The sequence below is a fragment of the Aquarana catesbeiana genome, linkage group LG13 (assembly GCF_042186555.1).
Source record: "Aquarana catesbeiana isolate 2022-GZ linkage group LG13, ASM4218655v1, whole genome shotgun sequence".
In the NCBI taxonomy this organism is placed as follows: Eukaryota; Metazoa; Chordata; class Amphibia; order Anura; family Ranidae; genus Aquarana; species Aquarana catesbeiana.
Window position 1 is genome coordinate 123,858,757 of NC_133336.1, and position 15,374 is coordinate 123,874,130.

Here is a 15,374-nt window from a genome sequence, read left to right on the forward strand (position 1 = left end):
AATTCCATGGCTGGTAAATGAACAGGCTTGCTTGTGGACTCCAGTAAGACAGTCATATGAGCACTCAATGGAAGGCTGGATCATTACTCCATCAAGCCAAGCAGTAAAAAAGAATCTTCATTACTCCATCAAGCCAAGTATTAGAGAAAATTAAATGAGCTAACGCTTTTGATTAATGCACAGTTATGGCTTTTATCCTTTTCTAACCCCCATGTCTCTTCAGCATTTTGACTGTAAATACTTACCTACGCATTGGGGGTTATTTACTAAAACTGGAGATTGCAAAATCTAGTGCAGCTCTGCATAGAAACCAATCAGCTTCTAGGTTTTATTGCCAAAGCTTAGTTAAACAAGCTGAAGTTAGAAGCTGATTGGCTACCATGCACAGCTGCACCAGATTTTGCTCTCTCCTGTTTTAGTAAATAAATCCCATTGCTGCTGTCCTGAGATCTTCACTGTGAGGTCTGCTAGACACCACACAGCCTGTGGCTGAAATCTTCAGAAAACCACAAAGCTGTACTGCAATATGCACACAGCAACTGCCATTCACTCCAGTGGTTAGCCCGCTAATCAGTCTGTCTTTTCACTGAAATGAATGATGGCCATGACACACATGCACTAATACAGCGTGGATGATTTCTGACGGTTTCAGTTGCAGCCTCAGTCGAAAAGTGAAGGAGTGGGAATAGTGATGTTGGTAGGTATACCATAAGCTCAATGATCAAGGAGAAGAGAACAGTAGAAAAGGACAGGTATACTACACTTTAGTCAAACAAATTACCGTAACAAACAAATTAGTCTTTTTAATAAACCTGGAATACCTTAGCAAATGTAGTCACTTTTCTTGCTTTGAGACCTGTCATGATAGGCACAAGTCAGTATGAACATTGCTTTTTTTTACATTTAGTATGTCTGAATCTGTGGTATAATTCTAAACCAACATACCCATCTCTGTCAATGATCACATACAAATTCTCAGTTTGGTTTTAAAGGGGAAGAGTTCCACCCCTCAACAAGGGCTTCAACTGGTATGACATAGAATTGGTCATGTACAGAATTTCAAAATATACAATAATGTCATACTGTGTGGAGGACAACTGAAATGGTAGTGCACTGATTGCACACATACTCATCGTGTTACTCAATTTCAATTCAAATAACTTGTACTTGAGTTAGGTAAGTGATTAACTGATGTCTGTATTAGTGCAGATTTATTCAAACAGAATTGTGTGCCCCCTACCCTGGGTATTGGAGACCTTCTGAGCCCTCTCAGCCTCCCAAACCTTCCTCCCCTCTTTTCATTCTTGCTTGCAATGTTCTCCTCTGTTCTTTCCTTTTCTTTGTTTTTTTTCCCATACATTTTTTCTTTATTTTTCCTACATTACCTTTGGGTAGTGTACTATATACTGTATGTTGAATATGCACTTTAGAAACAAGGCAGTCTCCCTACAATTCATCCTTTATTAGGGCCTATTGAGAACAGGTAAACATCTTTCATTTTGGGCTAGTCCATGGTTGGGACTTAGCTGGGACATTGGACGTTCTATTTGGTTATATAATAAATGGTCAGGAGCTTGTGTTTTGTATTTTTGTGCCTCATTGTCAAGCTGATGTGTACTTATATGCGTTACTTTGTTTCTATTGGTCTCTACTACATTTTCAATTATTAACAATAGTTAAAGTACATGGCCACCTTTTTCCCAGGTCTAACTTATATGCAATCTATGCATATTCAATGTATAAATGCAAAGTATACTTTAAATGGCACTGGTGCTGAGCTGCAGCAAGGAAGTCGCTGCAAGTGGAGATCACTGGACTGCAATGGTGATTTCCAGCTTCCACAAGGTCAGCGAGCTTTGGTATATACATAGTTACATTGGTCCAAGCTGCACAATATATAATCGTTTATATGATCTAAATTAAACTGTAGATGTTGATAAGATTTTCCTCTTTTGTGTCAGATACAATTTTAAGCTGGCCATACATGGTTCAGTTTTTTTCATTCAGCCAGTGGGCTAAACAAAAAAAAACTGAATTGATTCCCCCATCAACACATTGAAGGTGGATGTGGACTCCTTTGCTGTTTGAATACACTGATCAGCACTGCAGCCATTGGCTGTAGCTCTGATCAAACGGCTTTAATCCGACTAGGCAATTTAACAGGAGTTCATGGGTGGATCGACTTCTGCTTAAAGAGGAATTGCAGTCTGCTCACATAATCTGTAATAAAAACATCTTTGCCATTCTGAAGCTTCCTTCTGACCATTTTGCATATTATTTTATATATACTGTAATTCTGTACTTGCCAAATATGCTGCAGAAATCTCCCTCCACTGAGTCTGGCTGCAACCATTTTAACTGTGAGCCGCTGAAGCTGCTGCCTGGATTTACACAGACACACAGAGGCACACTTCCACCTCTACAGCTCTCATTGGCCCTCTTATGACTCACCACCCCTCCCTTCCTGGCAAACTCTCATGAGAGTGAGAGAGAGAGCTGTGCATGATGTCATAAGGCCTAGGCTTTGTACCAGACAAGAAACAGGAAGTGGGCAGTATAAGGTATTTACCGGCAGAAAAAAAACTGTTTTACTATCCAAAGTTAAACAACAAGGGCAGAAGATTTAATAGATGGAAAGTTGAAAAAATGACTGAAGTTCCGCTTTAACTGCAGTGGCCGCACATGGATCAAAATTTAGCTGGTCCTTGCTGAATTGGCCAAAATTCGATCCATCTATGGCCACTTTAAATGTACCTGAAAAGACCCATTCAAGTGATATGGTTCAATAACTTAGTAAGAGGGATGGGGGTACATACATAATGCTGGACATATCATGGTGCCCATTTAAGCTGAATAAGGGACTATTCCTATTGTTCCATTTTTACAAACTGACAACCAGACCAAACACACACACACACACCTGTTTCTCTGCCCTATGATTTGTATTTTATCTTGATTAGTCCCCATCTGTCCCCTTTGTCTCTTGCATCATGCTCTCCTACCTATTTCCATCTGTCTCCCTGCTTACCTAATTGTTTACATTTTTTTATAATGTTGCTTTTTTGCCTATCTTTGCGCGCTGTCATTTTTTTTATTCTTGTTATCAGCCTTTATTTATCATCCCAGATTTTACATCAAAACTACTTTTTCAATTTTACCATGCCTTTTGTTGTACATGTAGTACTGTATCGCTAGTTGTTATTGAAGTATTTTCCTGGAATACCCCCTCTACAATCAGTAACCTAAAAAAATTGCAAAATAATTTTAGCTTTACAAAAAACTCATGCAATAAACACCACCCTCTCCTACATTTTCTAATAAACGTGAATTGCTCTAAAACACACTGATTGACTGTAAGTTACCTAAAACAAATGACATGGCATTTTGATAGAAATAGGTACATACCTACAGATGAGAGCAATGTTTGACCCAGTGACACGTCTTGCAGCAGGCCTAAGTGACACACTCTCGGTATTGCTGTCTCCTCACATGACTGCCCCTCTATATTTACATGAGTGACAAGGGAGGAAGTAAAGCTGCAGATTGCTATCTGGCCTAGTCTGTACCACACTTCATTTGTGTCACTGATGAGTTTCTGGAAAAATGGTTTCAGTTTTCACCTCATTATACACAACCTCAAACACAAGACAAAAAATCTGCAGGCAACAATTTTTTTACGATATAAGGCCAGGACTGCTGTGGCTATAGACTTGAGGGCAGACTTCAAGAATTCTAATTGTAGTTATTGTCATACCAGGTATGGCTATAATGTTAATTATGAATAAGTAAATCCCTGCAAAATGTTCCCTTGTGTATGGACAACAGACCAGCAATGTCTACATCCAAGAAAATGCCAATAAACAGAATGTTCATCATGACCAACCATATACAGCTTTAGGTCCCTTTCAGATGGGGTGGGTCCGCTATGCAGAGTGGACACCGACGCAGCCCGCTTTTCTCTATGGGCGACTGGATGGAAACAGACTGCCTGTCCATTTCCATCCGACTTTCATCTGATTCGATCCCCATCCATCTGTTTTTAGTGGACCGGCTCCATAAAGAAAAACAGGTGTTCCGATTGGGTCCATCTGGAGAACGGACAGGTGGATCTCATCTGTCCGCTGGTGTGAAAGGGGCCTTACACACAGGATATTGCCATACATAGGGAAAACTGTTGGCATATTTTGTGTAATTAAATAATGGGAGTTAAAGTAGTTCTAAAGCCTTAAGATTTTTCACCTAAATGCATGCTCTACGTTAAGGTAAAAAAAAATCTGTATCCAGGACCCCCCCCCCCAGCCCCCCTTATACATACCTGAGCTCGATCCTGATCCAGCATTGTGCCTGAGAGCAGCGGCTCCTTCACTCCTCAAAGGGCAGACTGATAGCAGTGAGAGCCATTGGCTCGTGCTGCTGTCAATCAAATCCTGTGATGAGGGAGCTTGGGGTGGGGTTGACCCACACTGTCTGTGTCTATAGACGCAGGCAGTGGGGCTTGGGATTGAGCCTGCACAAGTGCCCCCATAGGAAGTGACTTTCTATGGTGGACACTCGCCAAAGGAGGAGGAGCTAGGAACACTGGCGGGGGTACCCCAGAAGAGGAAGATCAGGGCTGCTCTATTTAAAACCATTACACAGAGCAGGGGCATATAACATATTTATCAGGTTTAGAATCACTTTAAAAGACTAAAAAAAGGAGGCTTTTTAAGGCTTCTTGCACACAGGGGGAAAAAAATGCTTTGTTTGATCTGAACACAAGTAATTTGCTGTCTAAAGAACAGTGCACACAGCTGCCTAAAGATCCATAATACAACAATGCATTTGGAGCCGTAAATAAAAAAAAGAAAAATTTTACACTTGAGTGCAGTCATTTATATGTGTATTTGTTGCGACAGTATTAGGCCCTGCCCCTGGAGATGGAAATGACACAGACTTCCCTACGTTACAGTTTGAATTTCTCCAGTATTATTATTATTTCTCCAGATTATTGTGTCTGAATGAAGATGACTGGGATTTCGTTTTTCTCAGGGTTTAGTAATCATGGATTGGAGTCTGAAGCTTGGAGACTTTGAAGAAATTTTGGTGGGAAGAAGTCTCCAATCCTGGGTCCAGGTCTTACTGGAGCTGGAGAACCCTGTTTGGAGGCCAGGAATGGGCCTATGCATTGAAGTACTGCAACTGAGTCTCACTGAGCCTTAAGAACCAAGTGGTTCTGTATTTTTTGTCATTTGTGTTTTGCTGGAGAAGAACCCCTGCGTGAGCAATCAGTTTTTGTGGAGCTGGAACTTTGTTTTTTCTGTTAAATATAATAAAAGTGGGCTACCAGTCACTTAATAATAGTTCAGACTGACATGAACGCACTTCAAAAATGCATCTACCACGAGAGCTAACAACCCCCAGCTCACAACGTCTACACAAAGACTTTACAGAACATAACTTGGGTTTTTTAGGCCTCTTCCACACGGTTGGCTGACCCCATTCAAGAATAGTGGCATTTTCCCCCACCAAAGAAGCCCAGGTGTAGCGTACTGCCTCCCATGCTCTCACCTGTGCACTGCTGTACTTGGGTATATGTCAGTGCTTTCATAAACATGGGTACAGCGCACGTGCACAATCAAAAAAATAGAAAACATTCTATTTTTTTATTTGTCTACCATAGTACTGGCGTACAGTATACACGAGTGCAGCAGTGCACAGCCATTCATGACTATGGCAGGTTGTATGCTGCAGCTGGGCTTCTCTGCTGGAGGAAAGATGCGGAATTTATGTTGAACAGGCCTTAGGACGGGTTCACACTGTTGTATGACTGTTGATATGACTTTGGTCCTACATTGGTCCTACTTCCATCTGACTTGAATGAACAGGATACGATTTTGCTTCGACTTCGAGATAGTCCCGACTTGTCCTTTTACCAATCAAAACAATCCCAGTGTGACATAAATTCCTTTTCCTGCTGCTGTAATCACCATGTTGGATGTCACAAGTCGGATGGTTAGGACGAGGATCCAACTTTGATTCGACTTCAATGATATTGACTAGGCTGAAAATGGACCAAAGTTGGACCAAAGTAGTGCAGGAACCTTTTTCAAAGTTGAACCGACTTGTGTCTGACCAGATAAGATGGCTCTCATAGGGAACCACTGATTTGTACATGTCATGCGACATGTGCTCCCAAAGTTGGAGCATATGTCGCACCAGTATGACCCAGGCCTTACTCAGGATCTTCCTGCCTGCAAGATCCTACTTGTAAGCATCAGTCAATTATCACATCCCTGTGCAAGAGGCCTTAAAGGAGTTGAAAAGGCAGAAGGTTTTTTTATCTTAATGCATTCTATGCATTAAAATAAAAAGCCTTCTGTGTATAGCAGCTGCCCCAGCACCCCCTAATACTTACCCGAGCCTCCTCTCTGTCCAGCAATGTGCAAGAATCCCTCGACCGTCCGGGACTCTCCTCCCTGATTGGCTGAGACACAGTAGCAGCGCCATTGGCTCCCATGGCTGTCAATCAAAGTCAGTTAGCCAATCGGGAGAGAGAGGAGGTGGGGCCGAACGGCAGCTCTGTGTCTGAATGGACACACGGAGCTGCAGCTTGGCTTGGGTACCCCCACAGCAAGCAGCTCAACAGGAGGGGGGGCCCAGGAACAGTGAAGCGGGACCCGAGAAGAGGAGGGTTGCTCTGTGCAAAACCACCGCAACAGGGCAGGTAAGTATAACATGTTTGTTATTTTATTTATAAAAAAAAAGAGATTTTACAATCACTTTAATCTACAGTAATTTTCCCCTCATTTTACTTGGATGACAGAAAAGTGTCAATATATCAATCTATACAAAGGATATGCGTGCAGGACAAGGAAAGGACACCATATTAGCCAGTGCCTCAGACGTAACAAAAGTCAGACTCACTCCTGCTGAGGAGACCGTGTAATCTATAAATGTGTGGCCAGTTGAGCAACTCTACACCAATGAGTCACTATGTGTGGTGGAGTCTGGTGGGTACAGATGTTCACCACATATGTATGCAAAATATGCTGCCACCACTACTTCTTTCTTGTATTTTACAATGCTGAATATGCTGATTCTGGAAAATTATTTTTAAGGGTTAGGCTAATTACTGTTTATAAACTGTGCAAAAATTCAAACATAGAACATCATATGTATCGCAGGATCATCAGATATATTTTTCTGCATATAAAAAGGTATCTGTTTTACTTAGAATGAATAAACCCTGACAGTTGTTTGTTAGAACCCCAAGGCAGGTCCTCTGTATTTAGATGTTAAAGGGAATCTGTCAGGACAGCTGTCACTTGACATAGCTGTGGCTAATCTACAGCGCTGGTAGCTGCCATTGGCTGTTCTAGCTTGGAGCAGACATATCACTGTACCCAGGTATGCTCTGCCCTACACTAGCACTGCCTATGGAAGTCAAACCATAGAGGTCTCCAGTGCTGGAAGGAAGCCTCAGCTAGGTCAACTGTCTTGACATGTTCTCTTTAATTTTCTGAGCCAGCAATGCCTTGATTCTGTCAAAACTCAGGTAACGCTTCCCTGGATTCACATTTCGAAGGGCAGGAATTCAGAATTTAGGACTGGACATAGAGGAGCCTAGCATAAGGCAAGCACTTCCTATTTCTCTACGCTAAAACAGTAAGGGCAGAATCACTTGTGCATTACACTATGTTATATACATTGGTGTGATGTGGTGCCATTCATTTTGATTGGCTGTCCAATTCACCTGACACACTAATATTATTGACCCTCCAGATCATCCTCCTAATTCTTGATATCCTACGTATAAGTTACTAAAACAGTCAGTCATTCAAGACGGTGGGAGATATCGGTCAGGACAATATAGAAAAAACTGAGTGAGTAAAAACCAGATTTTACTCAACCACCTCAGAAAAAATGAATTATAGGAAAAAATCTATCATCAAAACACTGGACTCAATTAAAATAAACACTTTCTTATATCAAATGTAAACTTTAAAAAGGTACCACAATAACTATACACCCACCCACATACCTAAAAACATGCAGCAACCACACTCACATTTATGTACATAAGCTAGTATCCAGTGTATACTGGATCTGCTATACATACCAACAAACGTAAAGGCATCAAAGCTAGATATATAGGAACTGTATAGAAGGTATATAAAAGATAATATGTCCGGTGATCCTATGGATGGACAATATAGAGTATATTACTTCTCAGAGATTGAGCCTGTACGTGCACAGGTGATACCGCTGTGTACAGGCATAAATCCATTAGTGGTGAAATGATAAAGCCAAAGTTACAAGAGCTAGGCCTCTTTCACATGGACGATCCATTCAGGTCCGCCTGTCAGTTTTTTAGGCGGACCTGAACGGACGCTCCATAGTCCTCTATGGAGCGTCTGATGTCAGCGGTGACATGTCCGCTGACATCCATCCCGCTCCGATACGAAAAGTGTGACAGAGGAAAAACCTACTTTTCCATCCGTCTGCGGATCGGATCGGGTGACGACAGACTCTACGGTCCGTCATCATCCGATCCCACATAGGGGAGAGCGGCGCTCTGACAGGTCCGTCGCTGCAATGTGCAGCGATGAATCTGTCATCTGCCTGCTCAGCGGGGATCGATTCCCCGCTGAGCAGAGCGGGCTCCGTACACGGACACGTCCGTGTGAAGGAGCCCTTAGGGTCTTTTCACACAGGTCTGTTCATTTCATCAGTTCAGTTCATCCGTTTTTTTATCAGTTCAGTTCATCAGTTTTTCATCAGTTCAGTTCATCAGGTTTTCATCAGTTTTTTTTACATCCACTACCAATGCAAAAACGCATGAAAAACTGACCATTTGTCAATTAACATCCGTTGTTTTGTCCGAACCGTTTTTTTGACAGATGAAAAATAGAGCTTTCATCTGTTCAAGAAGACGGGGAAGAGGATGAAAACGGATGAAAATAGATGATCATCTGTTTTTCCAAAGGATTGCATTGATGTCCGTTTTTCATCCGTCAACGGATGGATGAAAAATGGACGAACGTATGTGTGAAAGGGGCCTTAATGATGAGTGTAGAAAACATCTTGCACAATGATATATTGGTGGTTCCTCCAAAGATCCCTGGTGGGGCACTGTGGTCCAGAGGCAATAAAAACTGGAAGCTGATTGGTTTCTATGCAGAACTGCCCCAGATTTTGCACTCTCCAGTTTTAGTAAATAACCCCATATAGGACACAACCTGGACAATTTAATCTGGAATTCAGGAGCTAGTCTGTTCAATCTAAGAGCCAGCAGGGTTTTTTAGGCTTTTTTCAGGGGTCAGATTCATTGATGATAACTAGAGAAAACTTTAAAATTTAGGTGCCAGCTGTAATTTTTAAAGAGCACTGGCTACCAACTCCTGGGATTTGTTCAGCCCTATATTATCTGCATTTACCGAAAAAATGAACAACCTTGGAATCAACTATGACAGAGAATAAAGGGGTCAAGTGAACAACCCATAGTGATTAGGAAAGTGTAACAACCCATACCAATAGTGTTTTGTGTGTTTTTTTCTTTTTCTACCCTTTAACCACTTCCCTACCCGGCCATAGTAAAATGACGTCCACGGATGGGATCTCCCATCCTGGGTGGACGTCATATGACGACCTGGGCTTCCTGGCCGTCTAGGGGGCGCGTTGCTCGGGACCCGGTGTGCGTGCACCCGCGATTGCCCGTTAACCGGGCCGGACCGTGGATCTGTGTATGTAAACACACAGATCAACGTCCTGTCAGTTGAGAGGAGACCGATCTGTGTTCCCAGTACAGAGGAACACTGATCGGTCTCCTCCCCTTGTGCATCCCCTCCCCCTACAGTCAGAATCACTCCCCTAGGAAACATTTAACCCCTCGTCTCCCCCTAGTGGTTAACCCCTTCCTTGCCACATTTATACAGTAATCAATGCAATTTTATAGCATTGATCTCTGTATAAATGTGAATGGTCCCAAAAACTGTGTCAAAAGTGTCCGATGTGTCCGCCATAATGTCGCAGTCACGAAAAAAAATCGCGATCGCCGCCGTTACTAGTAAAAAAAAAAAAATAATAATTTTTTTAAAAAATGCCATAAATCTATCCCGTATTTTGTAGACGCTATAACTTTTGCGCAAACCAATCAATATACGCTTATTGAGATTTTTTTTACCAAAAATATGTAGAAGAATACGTATCGGTCGAAACTGAGGAAAAAATTTGTTTTTTTTAAAAAAAATTGGGATATTTAATATAGCAAAAAGTAAAAAATACTGTGTTTTTTTCAAAATTGTCGCTCTTCTTTTGTTTATAGCGCACAAAATAAAAACTGCAGAGGTGATCAAATACCACCAAAAGAAAGCTCGATTTGAGGGGAAAAAAGGACGTCAATTTTGTTTGGGTACAACGTCGCACGACCACGCAATTGTCATTTAACGTGCGACAGCACTGAAAACTAAAAATTGGTCTGGGAAGGAAGGGGGTGAAAATGCCCTGTATTGAAGCGGTTAAAAACACTATATAGCTGGTTGCTAAGGAGCATTCCGGGAAGCTGGCTGCCACACCCTTATTAACCGGTGAGTCATCAGCTGAATGTAAAAAACAGAATTACCGGCAAAAAAAAATTGTGAAAAAACATGGCATGAGGTCCCCCCCCCAGACCCTTATCCGAGCATGCAGCCTGGCAGGTCAAGAAAGAGAGGGGATGAGTGAGCACCCCCTCCTGAACCATACCAGGCCATCCATCGTCAATCATGCCATCTGCCAGACCGCTGGACCCGGGGAAAAAAAAAGCTCCGCAACCGCAAACTGCCCGCTCCTCCGTCTGACAGTTCTTAAATAGGTAAGGGGCAGGGGTTTTTTTGGGGCCTGGCGGTCCAGCTGGTGGCATAATTGACGATGTATCTACATCGGGGGACATTATTTTTGGATTTTTAAGACCCCTTTCACACTGAGGCGCTTTGCAGGCACTATAGCATTAAAAATAGCGCCTGCAAAGTGCCCTGAAAGAGCGGCTGCATTCATTCCAGTGTGAAAGCTCAAGGGTTTTCACACTGGAGCGCTGCGCTGGCAGGGCATCAGGAAAAGTCCTGCCAGCAGCTTCTTTGCAATGCTTTAGGAGTGGTGAACTCACCACTCCTAAAGCGCCCCTGTCCATTGAAATCAATGGGCAGCGCCACCATACCTCCGGCAAAGCGCCGCTGTAGCAGTGCTTTGCAGTCGCTTTTAATCTTTTTTCTGTCGCTAGCGGGTTTCCCTGCAAATTTATACCAGACCTGAAGGGCCTGGTGTGGATCTGGGAGAGACCCCACACCTTTTTTCATGAATGTTTTTGCCAGCAATTCTTCTTCTGGGGGAGGCCTCTCACCATTTTTTTCACCGTTTTTTTTGCTTTTTTTTCATCGGTTGTTAAGGATGTGCCAGCCAAGTTCCCAGCCTGCTCCTTAGCAACCTGCTATATACAGTGTTTTTATAGGGGAAAAAAAACACAAAATGCATGAAAATTGCATGCAAAAACGCACCAAAAACGTGGGTTTAAAAAGCAAAACGGAATCAATGGGAGATGAGTACAGCGCTGCACCAATAGTAGTGTGAAAAAAAAGGGTTACACAGTAAGCAGCTGACACTCCTCTTAGACAAAGGAAAATAAAATTAGGAAATGTATAAAGTGTAGCGCTATAGGTGTAAATGTAATAAATGAAAAAACAGAGTGAACTAGGTCCAAACCATTACTGGGGGGCCCACGAAAAACAATTAATCAAATTCAAGATTGCATATAAATGACTAAATACAATGAAAATTAAACAAAGTGCCACATACTGTCAAATAAATTAGTATAGTGAGAAAACAATATGAAAAATATAAAAGTGATATAATAGTGAAAAAAATTTTATAGCAAAATGTCCATAAATGTTAGAAAATTATGATCTAAATCAAATTCAACACCCACCACCCAAAAGTCTCTGAAAATTGAATAATGAAAACAATAGTGAAGAACTTCTGCCAAGTGGGTAGATGGAACACCAGGTAAATAAAACATCTAGATGAGTGTCAGGACCAGGTCCACTAGATGTTTTATTTACCTGGTGTTCCATCTACCCACTTGGCAGAAGTTCTTCACTATTGTTTTCATTATTCAATTTTCAGAGACTTTTGGGTGGTGGGTGTTGAATTTGATTTAGATCATAATTTTCTAACATTTATGGACATTTTGCTATAAAATTTTTTTCACTATTATATCACTTTTATATTTTTCATATTGTTTTCTCACTATACTAATTTATTTGACAGTATGTGGCACTTTGTTTAATTTTCATTGTATTTAGTCATTTATATGCAATCTTGAATTTGATTAATTGTTTTTCGTGGGCCCCCCAGTAATGGTTTGGACCTAGTTCACTCTGTTTTTTCATTTATTACATTTACACCTATAGCGCTACACTTTATACACTTCCTAATTTTAAAAAGCAAAACGCACTGCAAAACGTATCTGAAAAACACATTAACCGCATAGGTGTGAACCTAGACTAAAAACACGTTAATGGTAGGCGCATTTAGTGCTTGAGTGTTAATTAATTTCAATGGCCAGAATTAATTATTTATTCTGGCTAATGAAATGAATTAATGCCCAAACGTTTGACACCTGTAAATGCGCCAAAATGCTGCTGCCAGAAGGAAGGCTTCTAGAAGAGTTTAGAAAAGATCCTGTGTGCATGAGGCCTTACAGAAATATAGATTGGGGCCACTAGATCCAGTGTTACCTGAAATGTGGTCATACAGAGTACAGTATTTAGCCTTTTAGAGCATTTCAGATAATATCCAGGAAATGTTTCTAGAGTTCAAAAACGTTTATTCCATCATAGATACTCAAGGTGACAGTTCAGTGTGTTTTAGTTTTGGTTTTGAAAACAATAGTTGATGAAGCCTTTGCACTCACAGATAGTCCACCTCAGAATATATAATACCAACAAAGACCTTTCCCTTCACTTTATTGTAAGCCCTGATGAAGAAGGTACAGTTTTATTATTATTACTGTTATTATAATTACTATACAAAATGTATACAGCGTCAACAGTTTTTGCAGTGCTTTCCAAAATGAAAGCAGATAGTACAGTTACAATACAATTCAATACAACAGGGATCAGAGAGCCCTGCTCATTGAAGCTTACAATTTAAGAGGGAGGGTTAAGTAATACATAAGGTAAGGCCGGCCATACATTGTTTAAATCTCAGCTGGTTCAGCAGGAACTGGCCGAGATTCGAGCCGCTAATGGCTGAAAGTACCAAGTTGATGGATCAACTTGGGAACAACCAGCCTGCTCGATTTGCTTGCTTTGGCAGCTAGTGATAATCACTGTCTTCTCCCGGCGGGGATGGCTAATTGTGCGGGGTGAGCTGATGGAGAAAGTAAAAAGACAGTTTGTTAGTTAGAAGCAGGATAGGCTTCTCTAAAGAGATGGGTTTTCAGGGATTGCCTAAAGATGGACAGAGCAGGAGATATTCAAACAGATTGGAGTAAGAGGTTTCAGAGGATGGGAGAGGCTCTGGAGAAGTACCGGTGGTGAGCATGGGAGCAGGTGACAAGGGAGTTAGAGAGCAGGAGGTCCTATGAGGACCGAAGAGAACAATTTGAGACAAAGTTTTAGCCCCCATGACACCATTGGTGTCTATGGTGGAATAAACAATTTTGGAATCCCACTCACGCAGAAAGCCCATGTGTTACGTACAGCCTCCCATAGACATGAATGGCTGCCCATCACTGTACTTTGGGTATACAGCAGACCATGCGTCATATTCATGTTTACATTAGCACCACTGGAAATCTGCAGTACAGCTGTGCAAAGTCATTTATGTCTATGGGAGGCTGTACTCTGCACCTGGGCTGTCTGGCTGAAAGGGGGAAATGCCAGTATTTACGTTAAATAGGCTAGAGCACCCGCGGTCATGATGCCTTATTCAATTACATTTCCTAATAAAGCATTGTAGACAGTTAAAACAGCAGCTGTGCAGCCAGCTACAAATCACCAGGGAAAACAAACGGAGAGATTTGTAGCTGCTACAAATCTCTACTGCAAAGCTGATTGTGTAGCAGTCAAAATTTAACATTGGACCTTGAATTGTATACAGGAAATCAGTCTACTGGTGTGGGGCTTCATTTTTTTTTTTTTTAAATCCACTGCTGTAGTGCATCAGTCCTCCACAGTCCATATCTGTAGATCTGGAGACCCCCTTTGCTTACCCATTTGTAATGAAGGAGAGCAGATCCCTAATACACCCACTGTAGGAGCCTTGCTGTCTTTCACATACAGAAAAAAGTTAAGCAAATAGGATATACACACCTACACAAGGTTATTTAGCAACACAAAAGTAATTACAGTTAAATACAGTCAGAAGCTGCTTAAATTAAGATGTTATATCACAGACCAGAAAACAATAACTAAACTAAAAAGGTAATACATATATTCATTAATAAATATATTTTAATTGTGAATCAAAGAGTACGGGAGTCATTAGTGAAAATAATATCCAGAGAGACATAACAGGCACTAACTAGAAACATATTCAAGCACAGTGTGCAATGACGCAAGTAGAAGTCAAAACTTCAATTTGTTATTTCTTTCTACTGCAGCCACTGTAGTGATTGGTGAGGATAGCCATGAATGGTCTCAAATTTACAATTGTAGAAGCATCATAATTTTACTGGTAAAATGTATATGTGATGGGTTTTCAAGTCCTTGCCCTTCTTCAGGGTTTGGATGATTGACCATTTAAGTCTGTATTACAGAAGGCTGATGCCATTTGGTAGCCTGAGATAGAAATTAAAGATGCACAAATGGGCAACTGCAGGGATGCGAGGGAAAAAAAAAGAGGTGGATGTCAAAAAAGGGAAAATGGTGGTATGTATGGGGAAGATATGGGGGGGTGAGGATTGGAGAAGAGAGGAGAGAACATCTCCCTTGAATGCATTGTTATCATTGACCAATTACTATAGTTGATACACCTTTGACAGGACAACCACCGCGTAGGCCTTTGACAAAAGTTGAGCAGCCACCAGGAACCTACAACTTTGGAATTCAGTACTGCACAAAATCCAAACCACCTATGCTTATGTATATCACAATGCATCAAACCCCAGATTCATTATTACTGAACAAGTTAAGCCTGCTAAACAGATAAGGAGCTTCTCAGATACTGTATACATTTCAGAGTGAACTTTTTAGATATACAAACCAAATACTGCAATTTACCTCCTGAATCATGAATGAAGACAGCCTTCTCTCAGTTTTCATTTAATTTATGTTTTGCTCATATCTTATACTAATTCTAGGGGATTCTTACTTTTGGGATTCTTTTGAATTATATGTAAGGTATGTGTAAGGTATAGG

General features: G+C 41.3%; 1 protein-coding gene across 3 annotated transcripts in view; it reads right to left on the reverse strand.

The window, feature by feature from the left end:
• BMF (Bcl2 modifying factor) overlaps positions 1 to 15,374 on the reverse strand; it is a 141,021-nt gene that overhangs the window by 99,025 nt on the left and 26,622 nt on the right. Inside the window, exon 1 of one of the 3 annotated variants that reach the window (XM_073610802.1) lies at positions 3,406 to 3,516. The exons of the other annotated variants lie outside the window; for them this stretch is intronic. The gene's annotated coding sequence lies outside the window, so the exon portion shown is untranslated. Of the gene's footprint in view, positions 1 to 3,405; positions 3,517 to 15,374 lie in introns of those variants that run through there. 3 annotated transcript variants of the gene reach the window in all.